This window comes from Stenella coeruleoalba, assembly GCF_951394435.1.
Source record: "Stenella coeruleoalba genome assembly, chromosome: 14".
Classification (NCBI taxonomy): Eukaryota; Metazoa; Chordata; class Mammalia; order Artiodactyla; family Delphinidae; genus Stenella; species Stenella coeruleoalba.
In genome coordinates, this window is record NC_137160.1 from 84,138,205 (window position 1) to 84,161,558 (window position 23,354).

General features: G+C 55.7%; 1 protein-coding gene across 1 annotated transcript in view; it reads right to left on the reverse strand.

Annotated features, from left to right (window-relative positions):
- The window catches only part of NCOR2 (nuclear receptor corepressor 2), a 221,230-nt gene that overhangs the window by 173,859 nt on the left and 24,017 nt on the right, over positions 1–23,354 (reverse strand). Inside the window, exon 2 of the mRNA XM_079943178.1 lies at positions 17,046–17,092. The gene's annotated coding sequence lies outside the window, so the exon portion shown is untranslated. The remainder of the gene's footprint in view (positions 1–17,045; positions 17,093–23,354) is intronic.

A 23,354-nucleotide genomic window follows, 5' to 3' on the forward strand; every position in this document is an offset into this window, starting at 1 on the left:
CCAAGCCCGGAAACTTCTCTTACCCGAGCACATGACCGGCCTCTCGCTCACGTCAGCTCCAAACACAACTTGAAGGAACTCTCCCACAAAAACAGAAAAAACAAAAAGAAAAGAAAAAGAAAGAGAAGTAGAAGGCGCCAGCACGTGGGTCAGCGGAGTCCAGACACACACACTGTCCTGCTGGCTTCCAGAGGACACGCCGCGGCCAACCTCAAACCCATCCTTCCTCCAGGGCTGACCCGGGAGAGGGGCGGCCCCGCCGAGCAGCGGTGCCGCCTTCCCGCGAGACTGCGGGCTCCCGCCCCGGCTGGGGGGGGCCCTGCAGCCGGCCCGGCCCCCCAGGCCCCCGGCCCGATGCCCCCCTTAGACGGGGCGGGCAGAGGTCCCCCAGGGACCACCCACGGGACCACCCGACCCACAGCAGGGTGAAAGCGCGGCGCTGGGCCCCAGGATCCCTGCTTGCCTCCTGCCCCTCCGGGCCTATAAACACAGGGAATTACATAAGTCCACTCCTCTCGTTGGGAAGCCAAAAGTACGAGCTTTTTCTCCTAGCCTTGGCAGTAAGTAATAATTCCTCATCGCCATGGTAACCCTGGCGGGCTTCCAGCCGACACTCCGGGAGCTGAAACACGGGGAGGCCTTTTTATAGCTCGGTAGAAAAACCTCACTGTTCACCGCTCGCAGGCGAAAGCGAGCTCCAGGCCAGCGTCTCCTCCTTAACCCGTCTCCTCCCAGCCGGACCGTCCACCCAGAGGGCAGCATGGCCGGCCCAGCCTGGACCCGGCGTGAACCCAAGCCGCTGCCCCGTCCCTTCCCGGCCCTCCAGTCTCCAGGGTGACATGGCCACTGGGCAGGCTCTGTCTTTAATATATTTCTGCCCTTGTCATCTCAGGAAAAGCAAACATGACCCCCTCACATTGGTATTCTGAACCAGGGTTGTACCAGTGACAGGCCCAGAGGGTAAAAAAAGACAGTCACACACACACACACACACACGCACACAGTCCAAAATGGACGGCTTGGTGGTCAGCCAGGGGTCTGAACTTTGGCTGCAACTAGCTGTGTGACTCAGAGACAGGTCTGAGCTTCTCTGGGTGTCAGTTTCCCATCTGCAGCCGGGCAGGCTCTGCTCTGCTCCCCCAGCGCTCCGGGCGCCAGCGATGAGGTGTCAGGGGAAGCTCCAGAGGGATCTCCAGGCTCGCTCCCCTGCCCCCAGCAACCAGGAGTTGGGCCCAATGCTGTTTGCCTGAAACGGCATCCTGAGCGATGCCGAGGGGTCCCACGGGATACAGATGCGGGCACGGGCAGCACAGGCGGAAGGCACAGCAACTGCAAAGGTCTGGAGGCCGGATGGAGTTCGGTGTCTTGCAAAAGCACAGAGAAAAATGGTGTGGCCGAGTGCAGTGGTGAAGCGGGGAGAGCGTTAGAAGTCAAGGTCAGGGAGCGATGGGAGAGGAGTGGGGGAGGAACAGCATGAGAACTCTGGGCAAATCACGGAACTCCGTGGACTGGAGACCCTCCCCAAAATAATAATGACAACGACAGTTAACGGTAACACGTACTGTGTGTCCAGCGCTGTGTAAGCACTTCACGTGTTAACCCATCTGTCCTCAGGACAGCACAACAAAAGGCAGGGGCACCCAATATACAAAGAAGGAAACAGGCCCAGAGAGGTCAAGTGGCTTGCCCAAGGTCACACAGCTGGAAAGTGGCTGAGCTGAGGTTTGAACCAGGCAAATCTGGCTTGCATCAACCCTGCCATTGGGTATAGTCAGCAGGGATTCATAGAGTGTTTGGGGCAGATCACATTTGTATGTGACAAAGGTCCTTGGCCACTGAACTGGCCGGGGGACTGGAATGGCCACTAGGTGACCTGTGAAGAGGCCCCCGTGGAGGCCACATGTGTGCTGACTTTCATCAGCTCATCCTCCAGCCTCTCCCAGAGTATTATGGAAGAATTCTACAGATCTGCCTTCTTTTACAGGTGAGGAAAACAAGGCACAGAAAGACGTGAGCGACCAAAAGCTATTATTTTTAGACCAAAGATCCCACCCATCGACTTTCACCCTGACTGCCAGGAGGCCATGAAGCTCAGGAACGGGCCAAACCGGCCCCACCAAAACACGGGCAGGCGGCGGGGCCCAAAGCAGCAGGCTCAGAACACACGGGTTCCTTTTGTTCTTTTCTGTTTCTTTGGACACAGACCTGCACCCAGACTTCCTCAGAGGCCGGCCCTGGAATCAGCAGTAACACATCCACAAACCCACCAGAGCTATTTATGCTTTGGGCAGGTTGGACACTGGGCTGTGTCATTCCGGGGTCACTTTTTGTGTCTCTCCTCCAAGAAGCTGGGTAGCAAATGGTTTGCTGAGTGACTCTATGAGGATGGCAAACCATCAAAAACCAGAAACAGCCCCTGGCAGCCCACTCTAGGCAGAGCCAGTCACCAAAACCAAGTTCACATTCGGAATAAGTTAGTCTGTGGTCGTCTGCTTAGCCAAAGAAGGCCTCGTCCCCCACGTCTCTGAGGGTGAGCACCCCTCGGTGCTCTGAAAAAAACCAAGATTCGCCAACGTGTACTTCTAGGAACCTGTCTTCGGGCAAAGCTTTGGACGGTGGGAAAGATAAGTGAAGACGTTACAGGATACACTGTGATGGGGGCCACAGAAGCATGGGGTCCCCAAAAAGAGGCAGGAGGGGTCCCTAGACCAAGTGGCCCTGGGTAAGACCCCCAACCTCTGCAGACATCAGTCTGCTCAGCTCTGAAATGGGGCACACCTGCCTGTTGTCTCTGTCAGGGTTAAGAGAAACTACATCTCTGGGGGGGCTCAAGGGACCAGAGGAGACCCACAGTCACAGCTCCCACTCAGCATCCAGCTCCAGGTGGAAGGGATCCCCACTCACTCCCTCCCCACGTGGCTGCCTCCTGACCCGGCCAGGCTCCGAGATAAGGTTGGAAGCAGGGGGACTTCCCTGGTGGCGCAGTGGTGAAGAATCCGCCTGCCAATGCAGAGGACACAGGTACGAGCCCTGGTCTGGGAAGATCCCACATGCTCCGGAGCAACTAAGCCCGTGCGCCACAACTACTGAGCCTGCGCTCTAGAGCCCGCGAGCCACAACTACTGAGCCCGTGTGCTGCAACTACTGAGGCCCACGCGCCTAGAGCCTGTGAAGCCCGCGCACCGCAACGAAGAGTAGCCCCCGCTCGCTGCAACTAGAGAAAGCCCGTGCGCGGCGACCAAGACCCAACGCAGCCAAAATTTAATTAATTAATTAAGTTTAAGAAAAAGGTTGGGAGCAGGGTGGGGGCTGGGGGATGAGAAAGAGAGAAGGAGCTAGAAACGTCCAGCTGTGTTTTTACCTCTTCCTCTCCTTTACTGAACCCCAGTGCTCCCAGATTTGGGCGGTGACTACCCCCTCCCTGGGCAGCCTAGGTTTCCTCATCTGAAAAGCCACTTACAAGATGATTCTGTGGATGTCCATCCGCACAATGAGAGATTCTTCAGCCGTAAAAAGGAATGAAGTACTGATTCATGCTACCACGTGGACGAACCTCAAAAACATCAATGGCAAGTGCGAGAGGCCAGACACAAAAGGTCACGTTTTGTATGATCCCATTTATATGAAATGTCCAGAACTGGCAAATCCAGAGAGACAAAGCCAACTGGTGGCTGCCAGGGGCTGCGAGGAGGCAGGATGGGCAGTGAGTGCTGTTGGGTTCAGAGTCCCCTTTTGGGGTGATGGAGATATTTGAGAAGTAGACAGAGGAGTTGGTTGACAGCATTGGTTTTTTTGTTTTTGTTTTCTTTGGGTTTTTGTGGTTGCCATGCGCGTGGCATGCAGGATCTTAGTCCCCTGACCAGGGATTGAACCCGTGCCCCCTGCAGTGGAAGCGCAGAGTCTTAACCACTGGACCACCAGGGAAGTCCCTGTACAATGTCTGTTTGTTTGATTATTTATTTATTTATTTATGGGTGTGTTGGGTCTTCTTTGCTGTGCACGGGCTTTCCCTTTATTTATTTATTTATTTATTTATTTATTTATTTATGGCTGTGTTGGGTCTTCGTTGCTGTGCACGGGCTTTCCCTAGTTGCAGCGAGCGGGGGCTACTCTTCGTTGCAGTGCTCGGGCTTCACATTGCGGTGGCTTCTCTTGTTGCGGAGCACGGGCTGTAGGCGCGCAGGCTTCAGTAGTTGCAGCATGCAGGCTCAGTAGTTGTGGCGCACATGCAATCTTCCCAGACCAGGGATCGAACCCGTGTCCCCTGCGTTGGCAGGTGGATTCTTCACCACTGCGCCACCAGGGAAGTCCCAACCTTGTTTACATACTAAAAAAACCCAATGAACTGTACACTTTCAAATGGTTAATTTTACGTGATGTGAATTTCGCCTCAATTCAAAATAAATAAAACGTTGGTTTGGTTGAATGGCCACCGTTCCAGTCCAGTTTACTGATCTTCTGAAAGCCGTGTCTACCTTTAAGAGTCCCTGACCTCAGGCCTGGAGACATCAGGCATTCAGCGAACATTTATGGAGTGCCAGCGATAGGCATTGGGCACAAAGAATAAGCAGGAACAAGACGAAGATCCCTGCCCTCGTGGGGGTAACCTGGGGAAACGTGAGGAATTCAGCCACAGATAAAGATGCGATGAAATTCAAGGAGTGACAGCAGCTATGGACTGGTGGTTTCTGAGGTGGTGACGGCTCGACAGTGGCCTGGATGGAGTAAGAGAGACAGGCGTGGAAACTTCTCAGAGAATAGTATCCGAGCCAAGGAAACAGCCAGGGCAAAGGCCCTCAGGTAAGGCTGCATCGCACTTGGTGAGTTTCCAGGAGCAGCCAGCTGCCGGCGCAGCACGGCAGGGAAGGTCAGCCTAGGGATCGTGTAGGTCTTCAGAGTCCACAAACAGATCTTTACGTGTGATTAAAGTAAAATTCAAGGCTTCCCTGGTGGCGCAGCGGTTGAGAGTCCGCCTGCCGATGCAGGGGACGCAGGCTCGTGTCCCGGTCCCGGAAGATCCCACATGCCATGGAGAGGATGGGCCCGTGAGCCATGGCCACTGGGCCTGCGCGTCCGGAGCCTGTGCTCCACAACGGGAGAGACCACAACGGTGAGAGGCCCGCGTACCGCAAAAAAAAAACACAAAAACAAAAACAAAAAAAAAATAAATAAATAAAATTCACAACTGCATTAGTTTCCTACGGCTGCTGAAACAAATTACTACAGACTGGACAGCTTGAAGCGAGAGCAGGGTGTTCTTTCACAGTGCGGGAGGCCAGCTGCCCCAAATCAAGGTGTCAGCAGAGCTGTGTTCCCCCCAAAGGCTCCTGGGGAGGATCCTTCCTTGCATCTTCCAGCTCCTGGTGGTACCAGGCTTCCTTGGCTTGTGGCCACATCACTCCCCTCTCTGCCTCTATCTTCACATGGCCTGCTCCCCAGTGCGTCTTCTCTTATAAGGACTTTTGTCATCAGATTTAGGGCCCACCCGAATCTAGGATGATCTCATCTTAGACCATTAACTTGATCACATCTGCAAAGACCCTTTGTCCCAATGAGGTCACATTCACACGTTCCAAGTGGATATTTCTTTGCGGGACCACAGCTCAAGCCACTGTCACAATCAAGACTCCCAATTCAGCAGCACCAAATGCCGGGAAACATCCCTCATCTCCTCCTCTCCTTTCCACATGGATTCCAGGGGACCAGGCTGGAAGCTGCAGGGGCAAACGCTTGAGCATCTCGAGGAAATCATCCATCCCCTCTCCCGGGGGCCCCCTGCAGCTGGCCCTCTCCCGGCCTGAGCCAGACAAGAACAGACCCCAAAGAACCCAGACCCCCTTCCCTGAAAGACGTACCCATGAGCCACTCACAGGCAGTTGGCAGGAAAGAGGCCTCCCTGATGGGGGAAGCCTTTGCCCCTGAACGGAGACTTCCCCAGACCAAATGCACTGCACTTCATTACTTCTTCCAGGCACAAAAGCATCACAGTTAACCCCTTGGCAGTTGTGGCTAAAGGTAGTGAACTGTCCCTTAGGGCTGGCTTCCCATGTGCTGTTTTTATTTATTTATTTATTTTTATTTATGGCTGCGCGCAGGCTTTCTCTAGTTGCGGTGAGCGGGGGCTACTCTTCACTGCGGTGCGCGGGCTTCTCATCGTGATGGCCTCTCTCGTTGCGGAGCACGGGCTCTAGGCGTGCGGGCTTCAGTAGTTGTGGCATGCGGGCTCAGTAGTTGTGGCTCACAGGCTCTAGAGCGCAGGCTCAGTAGTTCTGGCGCACGGGCTTAGCTGCTCCGCGGCACATGGGATCCTCCCAGACCGGGCCTCGAACCCATGTTCCCTGCATTGGCGGGAGGATTCTTAACCACTGCACCACCAGGGAAGCCCCTCTTTTTATTTGAAAAAGGTGCCGCTCCCACCCCCAGCAGCTGTGAGCTGGCCGCAGGCAGGGCTAATTGCTCACATCGAATGGCAGTGCCATCCTGCAGCCAAGGGCACAGAGCAACTGGCAACGACGGCTGGGGCAGGGGAGCCCACGCCTGGGCAGAGAGGAAGGAGGAGGTGTCCAGAAAAGCTCCTGGCCGCCACCAGCCAGATGCCGGAACCCAACCCAGGAAGAACAAATGACCCCAGACCAGGGACACACACTCGCAATGTGCCAGGCACTGGGGGGAACAGGTGTCACACCTGTGTGCTCCTCGATGCCTCACAGCAATCCCACGGGGTGTTATCATCCCCATTTTACAGATGGGGAAACGAAGGAACAGAGAGGTGAAGTGACTTGCCCGAGGACACACAGCTAGTAGTGGCAAAGTCAGGATTTGAACACGGCGGGGGCGGGGGGGGGGGATGCCCAAACCTACATCACTAACCACTAGGGTTTACTATCTCTCAGAACACGCTGAGCTCCTCTGGAGGGCTCTGGGAGAAATTCTGCAGCCTCAGGCCTCCACCTTTGGAAATGGTGTCTCTCTGGAGGCATTAAACGTGAATTCTCAAGTCTTGGGACCATCTGTGACATTCCCTGGACCGGTCTTGCCCAGATCACGGAGGACAAAATATTTTGAGATGAAAGTCGCAGCTAAGAACAGAGGCCGCAGAATGATGACAGCCAGCTGCGGCCAACAGGCAAGCTCTTTCTGGCACACATAATGTTTTTTAAATTAGGACATTGCTTATAAAATCCAGATTTCCAGCTTCTCTTGGAAAAAAATCAGAATATCCAGCATGCCAGTTAGCCACAATCCCCACCCCTCCCTTTTGCCTCATTCCTTTTCCTCAGACTGCGTCTGAGTTTGGGACACTCCTTTCCCTCACCTTGGCCACCCCCCACCCCCAGTGTTAAAAATAGCTGAACAACCACTGAAGGCCTCACTTGGCAAGGAAGTGGCAAAGAGAAGCGAGTGCCATTCTTGGGGCTGCAGGTGACTCTCCCTCCCCCCTGGCTTGCTGTGCTGGTGGCATGAACCTGCCTGAGAAGAAGGCCCACACAGAAGGAAGCAGAGCTGAGACAGAGCCAGCTCTCCAAGGTGTGCTTTGAGCCCCTGGATCCAGCCATGCCTGAACTTGTCCTACCCTGGACTTTGCCATTAGGCGCTCCCATCAGTTCCTCCTTGTGGCCTAAACCTGAATGTGTCTCCACCACAACTCAGGAGCCCTAACTAATCACCCTCAGGTCTCGCCTCAATTGATACTTGTCCAAAGAAGCCCGTCCTGACCACAGGCAAATTCGAAACTTGTTACGCTCCAGTGATACAGCCTGAACTCTGGCCACATGACCCTTACTGCTTAACTGACCCTCTCCCTCTGGACACTAAACTCCTCAAAGGCACGAACCATGCCTGAATTCCATCACTCTGACCCCAGCGGCCTACAAACATCCAGAACATTCCAGTGCCCAATAAATGTAAATTAATCAACCAGCAAAAGAACAAACGGGAGAAACAAAAGCCACTAAACTTGATTTCTGCCTTGAATGTGGTAAAGGACCCAAGCCCTGAGGTCTACAGAACAGCCTCAGATCCAGAGAACTACTCCTGCTGCCCCTGGCTCTCAACATTCCTGAAACATCATGACCCCAGGGCCTTTGCACATGCTGTTCCCCCCCCCCCACACACACACACCCCTAGCTGGCTCATCCCTCTTCCTTGCATAGGTCTGGTTCCTTCTTATGGTCCAGGTCTCAGTTCAACTGCCACCTCCTCAGAGACCACCCTTGATTCCTCTACCTAAGACGAGCCCCCCAGAAAGCAGGGTCGTCCCACCCTGCGTTATTCCACAACCAGCATTTCCCTGCCTTGCAGTAGCATGTTTGTTTATTGTACTGCCCATCTCCCCATCAGTCTGTGGGATCCACAAGGCGAGGCCCTGGTGTCTTGTTTGCTGTGTATCACACCCCACTCCCAGGAGGCCATGGGGACACCAGGCTGGCTGCAAGGAGGCAGGAAGCAGACCCTCATGTCCTGACCAGTCCTGACCAGCCCAGAGCAGCTGTTGCATGCCTGAGGGCCCTATGTTACACGGGGAGGCTGGCCCACCGCCGGTGCAGCGCTGCCAAGGGATTCATTCTGGCTCCAGGCTCAGGGAGGGCTGCAGGTGGTGCCTGCAGACCCCATAATCAACAGCAGGTGCTGTGGAGTCAAGCTTCCTGGGTTCAAATCCCAGTTCTGCCAGCTGCCAGCTGTGTGACCTTGGAGAAGCCACTTAACCTCTCTGCGCCCACAGCATCCTTACATACAAAATGGGGATGATAATACTAGCCCCTACCTCGTAGGGCTGCCTCAGGAAGTTCATTAGTGAATGTACATGATACATTTAGAACACAGCCTGGCATAAAGTCAATGTGCAGGAATCATTAGAAATTACAGGGTTAATAATACTGATAATGGCAAACTCTCACATAGCACTAAGGCAAGCAAGAAGTCAGGAAATGTTGGCTTGGGTAATAAATGCAGTATTTGCTCTGTGCCTGGTCCTGTTTGAAGTGCTTTACGCAGGAGTTCCTACAAGGTATGTTTGTTATTATTCATTCAATGTGCTTGTTCCAGCTCTTCCAGGCAGCCTCCCCGGATTGCTCCAACCCTCAGGAGCAACAGGGACACACACACTTCCTCATGTGAGTCCGTCCTCAACTCCCCTCTCCGTCCCAGGCTACAGGGAGGGGCAGGAGAGCCCCCAAACCCCATGAGACTGAAGTCAGCACAAGGGTGTACATGCCCCACACCAGCCCAAGCTGCAGCCCCTGCTGACTCCCAAAAATGCAGGCCCCATCGGGCACCGCAGAAAGTGAAACATGCTCCCTCACTGCAGTCTGCAGTGGGGCAACTCCTGGCGGAGGCCTGGGCATCCCAAGGGCATCCCAAGGGCTCAGGCCCCACTGCCCCTGCCAGGGTCAGATGTCTGAGACACAGGGCACACCGTGAAAGAGGCAGTGACTTTGGCTGGGGGTCTGGGGTCTGCGTAGATGGCGTGTGAGAACGATACTGCCCCTCCAGCCACTGCCATCCTTTCTGTCCCCTAAATGATATGGGTGCAGCTGGTCTCCTGGCCACCCAGCACAGCAAGGACCCCAGCGAAGCTAGCCTCTGGCATGCACAGGCCCTTCACTTCTCGGACAGGAGAGGCAGACCCCTCCATGCCGGGGACCTGATGTGGCCCCAAACCAGGTGGTAAGAGCTGGTTAGAATGCCGGCCCCAGCACCCACCTGCTGTGTGACCTCACTCAAGTCCCTCCACCTCACTGAGCCTCAGTTTCCTCATCTGGAAAATGGGTCTAACGATCATTATCACAGGCAGGACAACGAGTGTCCAAAGAGACAGCAAATCAAAGTCACAAAAAAAGAAAGAGGCTATTTTAATTTCTGCAAATGGGCTTTGGCTTTGTCATTAAATGAAACAAAATTTTATTTCACGGTTCAGAATGGTTTCTGTTTGGATTTACGGCAGTCCTGGAAGGAATGAGCTGATCTTTTCAGCATTTAAGCCTCTGGGTGCCTTGAGCCACCCTAAGTTAGCATCTCCCTCAAAGGGCACACGCTCAGCAGAGACAGCGCTCCAGGTAACCCACACAAGAGGACCTGGAGGCTAAGTCAGAAGACCTGGAAGGATGCGGGCTCTGGGGCAGACAGACTGGGTTCGAAACTCACTGGTTGTGTGACCTCAGGCAAGTCACTTAAGCTCTTTGCTCCTCAGTTTCTTCATCTGTAAAGTAGGAATGACAACGATCCCTACTTCACAGGGGGGTTGGAAGATTATATAAACTATAACAGGTAAAGTGCAACGTGATTACTGTGATAAACGCTGTTACTGTTATTGCTGTCATTTGCTGCAATTTCAAAAGGTTTAGAAACCCAACTGCAGGATAAAGACACAAGTCCATCGGGATCCCTGGTGTCTGGGGGACCACCACCACCCAGCTCTCACTGGGAGCCCAGAAAGGCAGCGCCTCCCTCCTCCCTCCAGCTGGGGGCAGGGATTCCTATCAGACGGAAAGAGATACATGTCAGAGCTGAAGATTAAAAACAAGTACAATTATCGGGCAGGCATCCATCCATAATTATGAATTTGATGTAATTAGGCACCCCACTAACTTCATTACTTATTTATTTACGGGATTGCTTATTTAATTTACAGTCCTCCTTCTCTGAAAAGTCATCTTGGCTAACACCCCTCGGGCGAGGGAGGAGGGGACCCCCTCCTCTGTCCCTACCCCCACTCCCCATGCTCCTGCCTCGCCCCAAAATACCTCCCCAGAAGACCTCCGTGACTGAGACGCACAGCCTGACATTCACTCAACAGTGCTCAGTGCCAGCCTGGAAGGTGGAAGGTGCAGAACATCCTTTACACCTTCATCTCTCCAGCAGAGGAAACCCAGGGGGACGAAGGGTGATTCTAGGCACCGCCGCCCTGTCACCAATTCCTGACGTGACCCTCTGGACCAGCGAGCACATCGGTGCACCCAGTGGGGCTGATACTTCCCAGCTTGGAGAAGGAGGAAGCACCCAGCTCTCGCCAAATGACCTTTGATAAGTCACCTGACTTCTCAGACCCTCACTTTCCTCAACTGTCAGATGGGATTATTAAGAACAACACTCACAAGCCAGCTAACCCTAAAACCCCCAACTGCTGCTAGTTATTGCTACCCTGTGGCCTCAGCCAATGCAATAAGGCAAGAAAAAGCAAAGTGGTTTAAAGACTTTCTAGCTTCATTCATTAATAGCCAAGAACTAGAAGCAACCTAAAGGTCCATCAGCTCATGAACTGATAAACAAATGGAATCATATATGCACACAATGACAAGTGAATCTCAAAAACTTCACGCAGAGTGAAAGAACCCAAACACCAAAAAGTACATACTTTATGATAATTTTATTATGAAAACCTAGAAGATTCTATAACCTCTATGACAGCAGATCAGTGGTTGCTTCTGGTGCAGGGTGGGTGGAGATTCTTTTGGGGGTGATGGAGACGCTCTACAACCTGATGGTGGTGGTTATAGGAATGTTTACGTTTGTCAAAACTCACGGAAATGAACCCTTAAAATGGGTGTATCTTATTACAGGTTAATTACATCTCAATAGGCTTTTTTTTTTTAACTATAACAGAAGAATATATACATATATTATTAACACCACTAACTCCAATCCCCATGCCCAGGTCAGGTCTGCTGGTTCCTTCACTGCCCCTCAAGTTCCCCCAAAGCCCCTGATTTATGAGCCCTGGACAAGTCAGGTAAGGACTGAATCCCAGATTTAGCCCTTCCTTCCTGGGTCATTTAGGGCAAATCACTTTGCCTCTCTGCCTGTCATCTACAAAAGCAGGGTTATAAGTAGCATGGTCCTTGGGGAGTTACTGTACACTAAAATGAACCAAGGTAAAACTACCTGCTGCAGGCTCCGGCATACAGCAGGGGCCTCGTTACTGCTGCTGCTAAATGATGAACGGGCAAGCTCCAGGCCCAGTGTGGACAGGGCTGGCCAGGCTTCTTGTCCCCCCACCATACATAAGCCCCCGGCCACAAGACTCCCAGCCTGGGTAGCTGCCTCCACCACTGAAGGGTCCAGACTGCCAGGGTTCCAGCATTTAACTGATGCCTGCTGTCCAGGACAGGACAAGTCTCCTTGACTCCACCCAACTCACTCCTCCCGGGAGAGCGGACACAAAAGGATGAGGGCCCTGTGGAGAGGAGCTGGCCCTGAGGGCGGGACAGTATGCCCTAGAGGTCACTTGGGGACAGGAGCTGGCCGGCAGAGAAGACATCCTGATGGAGAAGGGGCGTCCTGGCAGTCAGGCCATCACATATACACCAACTGGGGCAGGACAGGGTCACCCCAGAGCCCACTCATTTACGTAAGGAAAAAGACAATAGGAAAAGGACGGCAGGGAGGGGGCTTCAGGGACTGAGGGGCTCTGTGCCAGCTCCCATGCGCCTGTCTGAAGGCGGCTGCTGCTGCCCTGGGAGTGATGGAGCAGGTAGGCAGCGCCTGGCAGCCATGGCAGGAGGGGCGTCCCTCGGGCCCGATTAGAGGGCCAGCCGCAGACAGACGCGCTCAACTGTCAGCCTCGTCCTCCCAGCCCGCCATCAGAGGCACCATTAATTGCTGTCATTTGAGGGTGGCCTGTGGGGAGAAGGAGGGGGGCTGCGGGAAGGGGAGGGGAAGGAAAAAGAAGGAGGAGGGAGAGGTGGGGGATGCAGGGAGGAGGGGAAGTGGGGGGAAGGAGGGGGAAGGACAGCTTGCCCAGGGCTGAGCATCCTGAGCTGGAAGGAGAGAGAACCACCCATACATTCTCCTCCTCCACCCAATGAAGGGACCAGCGTCCCCCCAACTAGGGGCAGAGCTCGTCGACCCACTGCCCAGGTGGGGCAAATAGAGTCCAGAGAGGTGTGATTCTGCCCATCCCAGCCCTGTGAACGTCCCCCGCCGTCCCCAGGGGATCCAGAAAGCCCGGCCGCCGCCCTCCCATCCACCTTCAGCCTCCACCCACCCCCAACCCCTCCCCCCTCCTCTCTTTGCTACCAGGCACCATGCTGGGAGAGGTTCAAGGCTGGGGCAAACCCCACTTTCCCACGGTGCCCTGCACTCACACAGCTCCCCCGCCCAGGATACCCAGCGCTCCCCTCCACCACCTCCACCACCGCAGGGTCAAAGCCTACACGCCACCTCCTCCCAGGACCGCCACCCTCACAAAAGATTCTGGAGCTGGGCTCCCTCTGCCACTTGCACACAGGGACGTCACATCACCTCCCTGTGCCTCCGTTTCCTCATCTGTAGAATGGGCATAAGGACAGTGCAGTGTTGAAGTGTTTGCTGCTGTTACATGATCACCCAGGACTTCTGTCCTCCTCGACCCGCACACGTCTCCCCTTCTGCCTCTTACTGTGGTTCTTTCTCAGAAGTGCCTGCTCCCCTGCCCCTGACTCCGGGTCCACCAGACCCAGCCCAGCCACCCCCCCAAGATGAGGAGGGTCTCAAAAGGCCTCCCATGTGGGGTCCATATTGTGCCTTTGCCTTCAGGAGGGGAACCCAAAGCATCTGCCCGGCCTCCATGCCCCCCGGTGGTCCCGCTGCCAGACGCCCCTGCCTGTCCCCAGACAGGCCTTGTCTCTGGGCTGAGGAGCCCCTTGGGTCCTGCCAGGGGGCTCTCCTCAGAGCACTGGAGTCCTCGGCAGGGCGAGGGACCCCCTCCGCCCCCTCCCCCGTCTGTCTGCCTCGGCCTCCCTCAGACGTGCTGGATCGCCCCAGAGGAGGAAACTAAGTGCTTGCAGACAAATAGCCCTTTGATCGTCCTCGGGTGGCCACTGGAGTGACAAGCGGTAACAGCCACAGGAGGAAGGCTCTCCGCTAGGTCTGCGGTGCAGATGGATGGAGGACCGAGAGGCAGAGGAGAAGGAGGGAAGATCGCCCCAGGCAAGGCCGCCTCCCTTCCAACTCCCAAGGCACCGAGAACGCCAGGTAGAAAACCCGGCTGGGCTGATCACTTTGGGGGGACCACCACCGGTGTCCCCCATGTTCCAAGATAAAACCCATCTCTGTGGGGCCCAGGGCCTGGCTCCGGAAGCAGGCAACCTCCAAGGCTGTCCCTCCCTCCTGCCTACTGGGGGCCCCCAAAGGCTCAGGAACAAAGGAGCAAGGCCTGACTCATGCGGACTCCTGCAATCCAGGAGGCCCATTCCACACAGCCTCAGGGCCTTTGCACGGGCTGTTCCCTCTGCCTGGGAAACCCTTCCTCCAGAGACCTGCAGGCTCCCTTGCCTCCTCCTGCAGGTCTTTGCTCAAATGCCACCTTCTCAGGGAGGCCCACCCTGACCCCCCCATTTGAAACGGCAACCCCCAGATCACCCACACACTCCCCAAACCCCCTCTCTGCTGGTGCTTCACCCCAGCGCTCCCCACCGAAGGGCACACTACGTATCTGACTTGTGAACTGTCTGCCTCACCCAGGGAGGACGGGATTCTTGTCCAGCTTATTCCCAGCTCTATCTCCAGCACCCAGAAAAGGGCCCAGCACACAGTAGGTGCTTTAGAAAGAATCGTTCAATGAATGAAGAAAATTAAAATCTCCCAATAGCAGCCGGTCCTGAGCCAGGACGTGCCCAGTAGTGCCCTCAGCAATCCTTGGAGGACAAGCATTTGACAGACGAGGAAGCCAAGGCACAGGAGTGTCTCAGCCCCCTGGGATTTGCACCCAGGTCTGCAGGAGGCCCGCCCACTGCAGAACCACCCCAGAGACCCAGGACGCCAGTCCACGGCTGGGTGTCACAGACAAGGACTGAAACCCGCCCCTAACCTGCTTCTCGGCGCTGCAGCCTCAGGGAGGCCCCTTCCTATCTCTCAGCCTCAGTTTGCCCCTCTGCAAAATGGGGTTGCACAGGTAACCACCTCCCCCCACTGTCCCTCCCAGGACGCTGCCCTGCAGTCCCTACCGCACAGGTGTGGCCCTGATGAGGGAACAGCAGTCAGAAGTGCTAAGCAGAGAGACCCCATCGTGGACGCCAAGGGTTGGGCTGGGGGCTCCTCAGACCCTCCTCCGGCCTTCCTTGGGGCCAGGCCTGGCTGATAACCCTTCCCAGCCCTAGAAGAACAGCTCAGTCGGTAAGAGGTAAAGAAAGATGCTGGGAGCGCTGAGTGAGCGCTTCCTACCTACTAAGTACTGGTGCTCGCAGCAGCCCACGCCCCACGTCCCGAGCCCCAGCAGCTGAACAGTGCTCGGTGACACAGAGCCAGCAAGGGGTCAAGCTGTCATTTGCGGGGGGCCAGTGCCTGCGCCCCAGCAGCTGCACCCACTGACGAGCCCTTCCTCACTGGCACGGACAGGGGCTAGGCACCCCACATGCCCTCCAGATGTGTTTCCACTGCTTCCCCAAATTGCCTGACTCTCCAGAAGCCTGGGGGGTGGGGGGCGGGGGTGGGGCATTTCCTCACCACGCCCACAGGGGGGTCTCTGACCACATGACTGCCTCTCCCAGGCCTGGGTCGGCTGGTCACCCTGTCCCCGCGGGGGCAAGGACAAGACACAGGGAGGGGACCCGCAGATTCAGCTCCCTCCTCTGCCAGGGCTCCCGGCTGCTTCAAAAAAAATACAGAAACCAAAAATCTCAGCAACGATCACCAGCTCTGTGGGGGGATTTGATTCCATCCCCATTTTACAGATGGGGAAACTGAGGCACTGGGTGGCTCGGGACCCTGCCCAAGGTCACGCAAATCACAAGCGGCAGACAGAGATATGCACTCAGGCAACCAGGCTCCAGGGTCCCCGCCTGGGACCACTTGCCTCTCCTGGTTAAAAAGAATATAAAATAAAAGATGCCTCCCTCTACCACCAGCCAGGCCAGTACCTGAATCCCCTCCTCCAAGCCTGTGCTGGGAATTCCATGGCGCTCTCACTGCTGGGGCCTGGGTTTGATCCCTGGTCGGGGAACTAAGACTCCACAAGCCGCACCACGTGGCCAAAAAAACAAAACAAAAACAAAACAAACAAAAAACAAACAAGCCTGTGCCCACCCCACTGACTCTCACCTGGACTGCCTTCCCTCTCCCTGAAACCCCAAACTCTGCCAGTGCCCCTAGGACCGCTCTCCACTCCCCCTGATAGAGAAGCTTTCTGGGGAGACCCCTGCCGTCAGATGTACCAGGTCGGCGGGGGCACAGGGAGGGCAGTGGGCACAGACCAGCCCCACAGGGGCCTCAGTCTGCTTGGCTGCAAAATGGGTGCATTGGGGAGGAATCTGCCAGGTTCCCTGGGAGAGTCAAAGAATTAGCCCCCGCTCTTTGCTTCCAGCTGAGACGTGGCACAGGTGACCCACCTGTGCGTCGGTTTCCCCTTTTATAAAATGAGGATAACAGCCCATTTTGGAGCACCGCTGTGAGGGGCACAAGACACAGTGACGTGAAAAGCACTGTGGTGATGGGCTTTTGAGCAGCTCCTCTGTGCCAGGCGCTGCTCCCTATCAGCTCATTTAATTGTCGCAGCAACCCTACGAGGGGACACTCATTACCCCGGTTTACAGACAGGGAAATGGAGGCACAGGGAGATGAGTGACTTGTCCTGGGCGCCCAGCATGAAAGTGGCAGTGCCGGGACTGGAACCCCAGCTCCCCTGCTGGGCACGGCGACCACGGTGGCACACAGGTGTCTGGCTCGAGGGCCTCCTCCAACGTCCAACATCCCAACTCGAGGGCCAGCACACAGGCTCCGCCCTCTCTGAGCCTGCAGCCCAGCATCAGGGCACAGAAGCAATGTGGCCATGAACCCCAGAGACAGAGAAAACCCACTGTCACACAGCTGCACTGCTGGGACAACCCCTTCTCCCAGGCACCATCTGTACATCAGTGCACTCAGCCAGAAAATACCCCATCCCGGGGGAACCCACAACCTCCACCCTGGGCAACACTGCTGCCCAGACCCCACCCCACAAGGCCACACAGAGCCCACCACCACATCCGCCAACAGAACCTGGCACCCCCGCAACTGCCAACCCCCTGTCCACGAGACGGTCCCAGCAACACGAACCCACTGGAGACAGCAAGGAGGGATAGATGTGAACCTACCAGAAACAGCCACCAGCAACGCTGTGTCCTCAAAGACTCTGGGGGACCTGCAGGGGAAAACACGGGTCTTGTTAGCAAGGATCACAGCATCCCCATGGGCTAAGGTATGACCACATCAATGTGCAGGTAGAGACGGCAAGGCCCACTGGCCTGGACTTGGGGCACTGTGTACATCAGGCCAAGTGTTTCTCCACGACAACCCCATGAGGTGGTACTGCTACCCCATTTGACAGAGGGGGAAACTGAGGTTCAGAGAATCAAAGTCTCACGCCCCAGGTCCCACAGCTAGGAAGTCACAGAGCTGGGATTCCAATCTGAACTATGTGGTTATAAAGGCAGCTCACACCCCAGCCAAGCCCCCAGGGGACCCCGGGCCCAGATCACACTGTCGCTGTGAAAATCCCCCATTAACTTCCCAGGGGACCCTATGAAAAGTCAGTAAGTGACACCTGATGGAGGGGTGGGCCTACGACTCTCGTTCAAGAATTTCTGAGTCACCATTCAAAGTCAAAACCAGCACAATAAACACTAGTGTCCAGAATATAAAAAGCACGCTCACAAATAAATAAGAGCCAATCAACCCAACAGAAAAATGGGCAAAAAGACTTGATAGAACTTCACAGAAGTGGATATAGAAATGGCCAATAAGCACATGAAAAGATGGTCAATATCATTAGTCATCAGGAAAGTGCAAACTAAGAGACCACTACGCACCCACCTGGATGGCTAAAATAAGACAGACAATGCCAAGTGCTGACGAGGATGCAGAGCAACTGGAATTCTCAGACGTCACTACTTCAGTGCAAAATGTGCAACTACTTTGGAAAACAGCTTGGCAGTTTCTTACCAAGTTAAACATACATTTGGGTGACCATGTGACCCAGCAACTCCATTGCTGGGTATTTACCCAAGAAAAATGAAAACATATGCTCCTACAAAGATGTGTACATGAAAGTTCATAACAGCTTTATTCATAATCACAAAAAACTGAACACAGTCCATCCATAGATGAAGGGATAAACAAACAGCGGTACATCCATACCATGGAATACTACCCCACGATAAAATGGGACAAACTACAGACACACAACCACATGGAGGGATGTCAGACTCAGAGGCTAAGCACACGCGAGGATTCCATTTATAAGATTCTGGGAATGGCAAGACTCTACTTTCACGAGTAGAGAGGTCTGCAGGGGCAGTCACACTAGAACAGAAAGATGATTCCCACAAAAGTTAGGATGTTAAGCACCTCTGGAAAGAAGACCGCATGTGACTCCTTAAAATTATTCATTAATCTGCAGCCACGTGTTTATGCATTCTTTTTTTTTTTTTTTTTTTTTTGGCTGTGCTGTGTGGCACGTAGGATCTTAGTTCCCCAACCGGGGATTGAATCCCTGCCCCCTGCATTGGGAGTGTGGAGTCTTAACCACTGGACAGCCAGGGAAGTCCCTATGCATTCTTTATTGTGTTAGCTTCTGCAAGAAAAAGAACAAGTAAACAAATAGTAATGGGCAGACCACTAGAGAGAGATCAAAACCCTGGCTGTGGTCCCAGCTCCTCTACTAACGGCTGTGACCTTGGAGTCTCTGACCTTGGTTTTCCCATCCAGAAAATGGGCCCACTCCCCACGGCTGTCTCCAAGACCCGTCCATTCGCAAACATCTCAGCCTCGAGTGGACATTTAGGGAACCCCTTCTGCACCCCTTGCCCCCACCCAGGGATCAAAGGCGAGTGGAGCTGCGGCTTCCGGCTCTCACAAGGCTGAGGCAGCTGCATGCAGGGCTCAGGCTCTGGGCCCAGGCTCCCTGAGTTCAAATCTGGGCTCTGCCCTTCCTAGCTGTGCACCCTGGGACAAGTAGCTTCACCTCTCTGAGCCTCAGTTTCTTCATCTCTAAAATGGAAACGAGGGGGACTTCCCTGGTGGTCTAGTGGTTAGGACTCCGCGCTTTCACTGCCGAGGACCCGGGTCTGATACCTGGTTGGGGAACTGAGATCCCGCAAGTTACATGGCGTGGCCAAAAAAATTTTTTTTCATTTTTAAAAATGGGAACGATGATACATTAAAAACACCGACCTTACAGGGATGCCGTGGAGGTAAAGTGCTTTCAGAGCCAGCGTGGGCTCACTAGCAGCAGTCAGTTCCTGCGGGGCGTTCTATGACCCCAAGGCAGGGGCTGGCAGCTAAGCTCCAAGACCCCAAGGAACCCTAAAAGGGGCAGCTGCAGGCGGCACATGGGGAAGGACCCTGCCCCTTCTTTCCTGTCCTTTTAAGGTTTTTTTCGCTACAGTGCCTCCAGGCTTGACACTTGTCCTGCCATCTGCGGCAGCTCCAGAGACAGGGCCCTGCAGGAAGGCTGGAAACAGGGAGGCCCAGGCATGTCTCCGTAGCCATCCCAGCTTCCCAGAAGCCTCTGTGGCCAGCCCCCTGCAGCAGGTCCTGCAAAGGGCTCAGGCGGGGTCAGGTGGCTGGGCGCTCTCCCCAGGCACCACTGTGGAAGGGTTGGGAGATCAGACCCCACCTGCTTCCCACCATCTCCCAGCCCCAGCCAGTCCCCCCTGCAGTCCCCCAATGGACACAAAGCACCTGATGGCGTGAGGTCAAGACCGGCCTGGGCCGGCCCCAGGGGGCCATACAGAGCATCTCCCAGCAATGCCCACAACACGCAGGTCCAGAGAGCAGTTCCCAGCCTAGAAAACTTGGGGACTTCCCAGGAGAAGCGACGGCCACGCTGTGCCCCACGGAGGAAAGTGAAAGGTGCGCTTGGTGAGAGGATGGGGGATGCGGGCAGAGAACAGCTGATCACAGCACGGAGGCTGGAAGGAAGCGGAGCGGAGTGAGTGTGTGTGTGAACCGGGGGGGCAGGGCTGATCGCCGCAGGGCCCCTCGGATTGGGATTTTATTCCCAGGGGCAGGGAGACCCTTAGGAGGGTTTCGCATGCAGAGAAGGGACAAGTCCCACCGGAATTTGGAGAGTGCATTCGGGCTGTGGAGTGGAGGATGGGTGAGGGTGGAAGCGGGACAAGTGGATGGGATGGAGAGCATTTTGCAAGTAGAATTCACGCGGGCGGGCGAGGGATGGAAGGGGAGCCTTGGCGGCTGTGCTGGGCTCCCGGCTTGGACAGCGACCACTCTGGGTGGGGGAGGGAAGGAGATCCACATGCACTTCCTGTGGCCTTGCTGTGCTCGGGCTGCTTCCCGGGCACCTCACGTAATCCTCACAACCACCCCGGGAGGGAGGGAGGGAGGGAGGGAGGGATGGGGGCTTCTGTTTCCAGGCCAGGAAGCCGATGTTCAGCAGTAACTCACTCAAGGTCAGGAAGGGAAGGGAAAGAACCAGGATTTGAACCCAGGTCCAAGCGCTTTAAGCCTCGGGAGCCAGGGCACTGGTGGGGGGACCCTCCTTGAGCGTGAACAAGGAGAGCGGGAGTGGGGAGGTGGCCACTCCCAGGCTGACCCCGGGCACCCCCAGCAGGGAGGGGGCTCAACAGCTCCCTAAGCAGAGCTGCACCCGGTGGGACCTCCGTGGGCCCTGAAGGTCCCCGGGTCCCTGGGCCTCCTAGGAGGGGGGCGGCTCTGACCCCCGTGCGAGGGGCTCAAGCCAGGGAGCAGACCCTCTCATTCAAGGTCTCAGCCACGCTCGTGCGGACACTGCCGCGCATCCGCAGTCACACACGCACATACTCACGGCCTCATTCACTCACTTGTTCACACTCGTGCATGCCTGCGCACGCTGTGCTCCCACGCACGCCCACACACACGCGCTTGGCCCAGGAAGGCTCCGCGGGGGAGCCAGCCCCCCGCACCGTGTTTCCAGCCATGGTCCTGTCGTGGCCCAGCCCAACTGCTGAATCCCAGCCACAACCTCCTCTCCCCCCACCCCTGGGGGAGAGAGTGGGGGAGGGAAGGAAGGGGGGCTGACCAGACTGGTTGCCCAGCAAAGCAGATAGAGGAAAGAGGACGGCTTCCAAGGGTTCCCCTCCCCCAGGCCCTCGGTAACCCTCCCTTAAGCACTTCAACAGCTCCCCAGGGCCCACGGGCTGAGACCTGCCCCCACATGGCACCAAGCCCCCAAACAAGCCCCATCAGGCCCCCCTCAGAGCTTTGGCCCTCAACTCTGCCATTTGCCCTCCCACCCCCTCCTCTGCCTTCCCAGCACCAGCATAACACTGCCTTTTTCCTCCTCCAGGAAGCCCACCCAGATTACCCCAGCCACAGAGGCTGACCCAAAGTGTCCATCCACCCCGCTCGGAGACAGGAAGCTAGCAGTCCAAGGCCACACAGGTGCAGGAGGGCAGAGCCAGTTGGGTTCAAACCCAGAGAGCTGTCCAGCTTTGACTGGGATACCAGCATCAACCTTCGGCCAGTTGACAAGCTTGACAGAGCCCCTGCACAGGGATGGAGCCATGAATACGAAAGACAAGGGTCCTCGGGGGACACGGTCACACCTACCCACACTCAAACACCACACAGATACATCAAGAAAAGAGCAAGATGGGGAATTCCCTGATGGTCCAGTAGTTAGGACTCCAAGCTTTCACTGCCAAGGGCACAGGGTTCAATCCCTGGTCCGGGAACTTCGATCCCAGAGCTGTGTGGCGAGGCCAAAAATAAAAAAATAAAATAAAGAGGAAGAAAAAAGAAAAGAGCCAGACGACGTCAAAGGGCAGTGACTGAAGTAACAGACATAAACCAGCATAAACCTGCAATGAATGACAGGCGTGATGGGGGATGGGGGAGGACTAGAAGACAGGTAGGGTCTCCCAGGAGGTGACACTGGAGCCCAGGGCTGAGGAGATAAGGAGGAAGGCGCAGCAAATGCAGAGGCCTGGAGACAGGACCCAGCTAAACTGGAAGCGGTGGTGGACGGGGCGAGGCGGGGGGCGATACCGGCCTGGGTTTTGTTTCCAGGGCGAGGCCACGGGAGGGGAGGGGCACATTCGGATCTAACGCATGACCAAGTAGAACAGCGTGAGGCATGGCCAGGGAGGACACTTCCGTGTCAATCCCTGTCGGCTCCATGGAGGTGGTGTCCTCTTCCCCAGGCCAAGCCTCAGCCTCTCTCTGCACTGGAGTCTCTCCTAAGGTCAGAACCTGAGGGCTGAAGTCTCAGTGCCAGGCAAGTGCTTTGTAGCTGAACCTCGGTACCTCCAAACCTTTCCCACCAGGCTGTGTTATAGCCACCCAGAGGCAAGGCCCCGACCCCACTGGCCCCTGGAGGCCCTAGCAACACCGGGCCTTTGCCTCCACCTGCTCCTGGGCAGGTTGCTAAAAGTGATTGCACAGGCCAGGGCTCAGAACAAACCCTCCCTCCCAGCCCAGCCTCCTCTGGGCCTCCAGCCACGTGGGCCATACCCTCGGCAGGGCCCCAGGAGGCACACTTTCCAGGTGTGAGAAGGAGGGGGGTGTTGATAGAGCCCCCGCAGTGCCTGCAGACGGGCAAGGCAGTGACAGAGGCAGCCGGGGCGCCAGTCCTGGCTCGGCCACTCCTGCACTGGACGCCCAAGTCACTTCATCTCCCCGTGCTTCTATTTCGCTGTCTATAAACTGAGGGATGGTAACAGTGTCCCTTCGAAGGGCTGCTGTGACCACTAAATGAGTTAATACAGCAGAGCCCCTTAGAGCAGCGCCTGGCACAGCGTAGACCTCAACAAGCTTATTAATCACAGTAAGCGCTTTCTGCATCTCCCCACTTCAGGACCCTCACAGCAACACTCCAAGAGAAATGGGGAAACAGAGAAACTGAGGCATGGAATGGTCACCTGTCCCAAGTCTCTCAGCTGGAAGCAAAAGAAAAAAGCTGGGACATGAACCCTTTCTTGAATCCCCTGACCCACCCCCACTCCCAGGGACCCTGGCAAATTCCTCCCCAGTGTGCTCATTTCACAGCCAAACAGACCCGTATCAGACAGGTCTGTGCCCACAATTTGCCCTGGTATAAGTGATAGCAAGTTGTCTCTCCAAAGAACTCCTACACATCCCTCAAAGCCCAGCTTATGATGTCCTCTCCCCTCCCCTCGATGTTATAAGCCTTTCCAGTTAGTCCAGTCATATCCTGGCCCTCACTGCGATCTCACCCAAAAACTCTGCCTGGCCACCTCCAGCAGACCCTGAGCCTTCCAGGAAAGGGCCTGCCTTATCCCTCACTGAGGCCACAAGGCCTGACGCAAAGGCAGATGCACAGTGGGAACAGCAGGGTGAGGCTCAGAGTAAAAGAGACTGCATACAGAGGAGGGTTCAGCACAGTAGGGCCAACGCTGTGAGGTGCAGCTGACAGCAGGGCTGAGAGAAGGCCTGGCACACAGTGG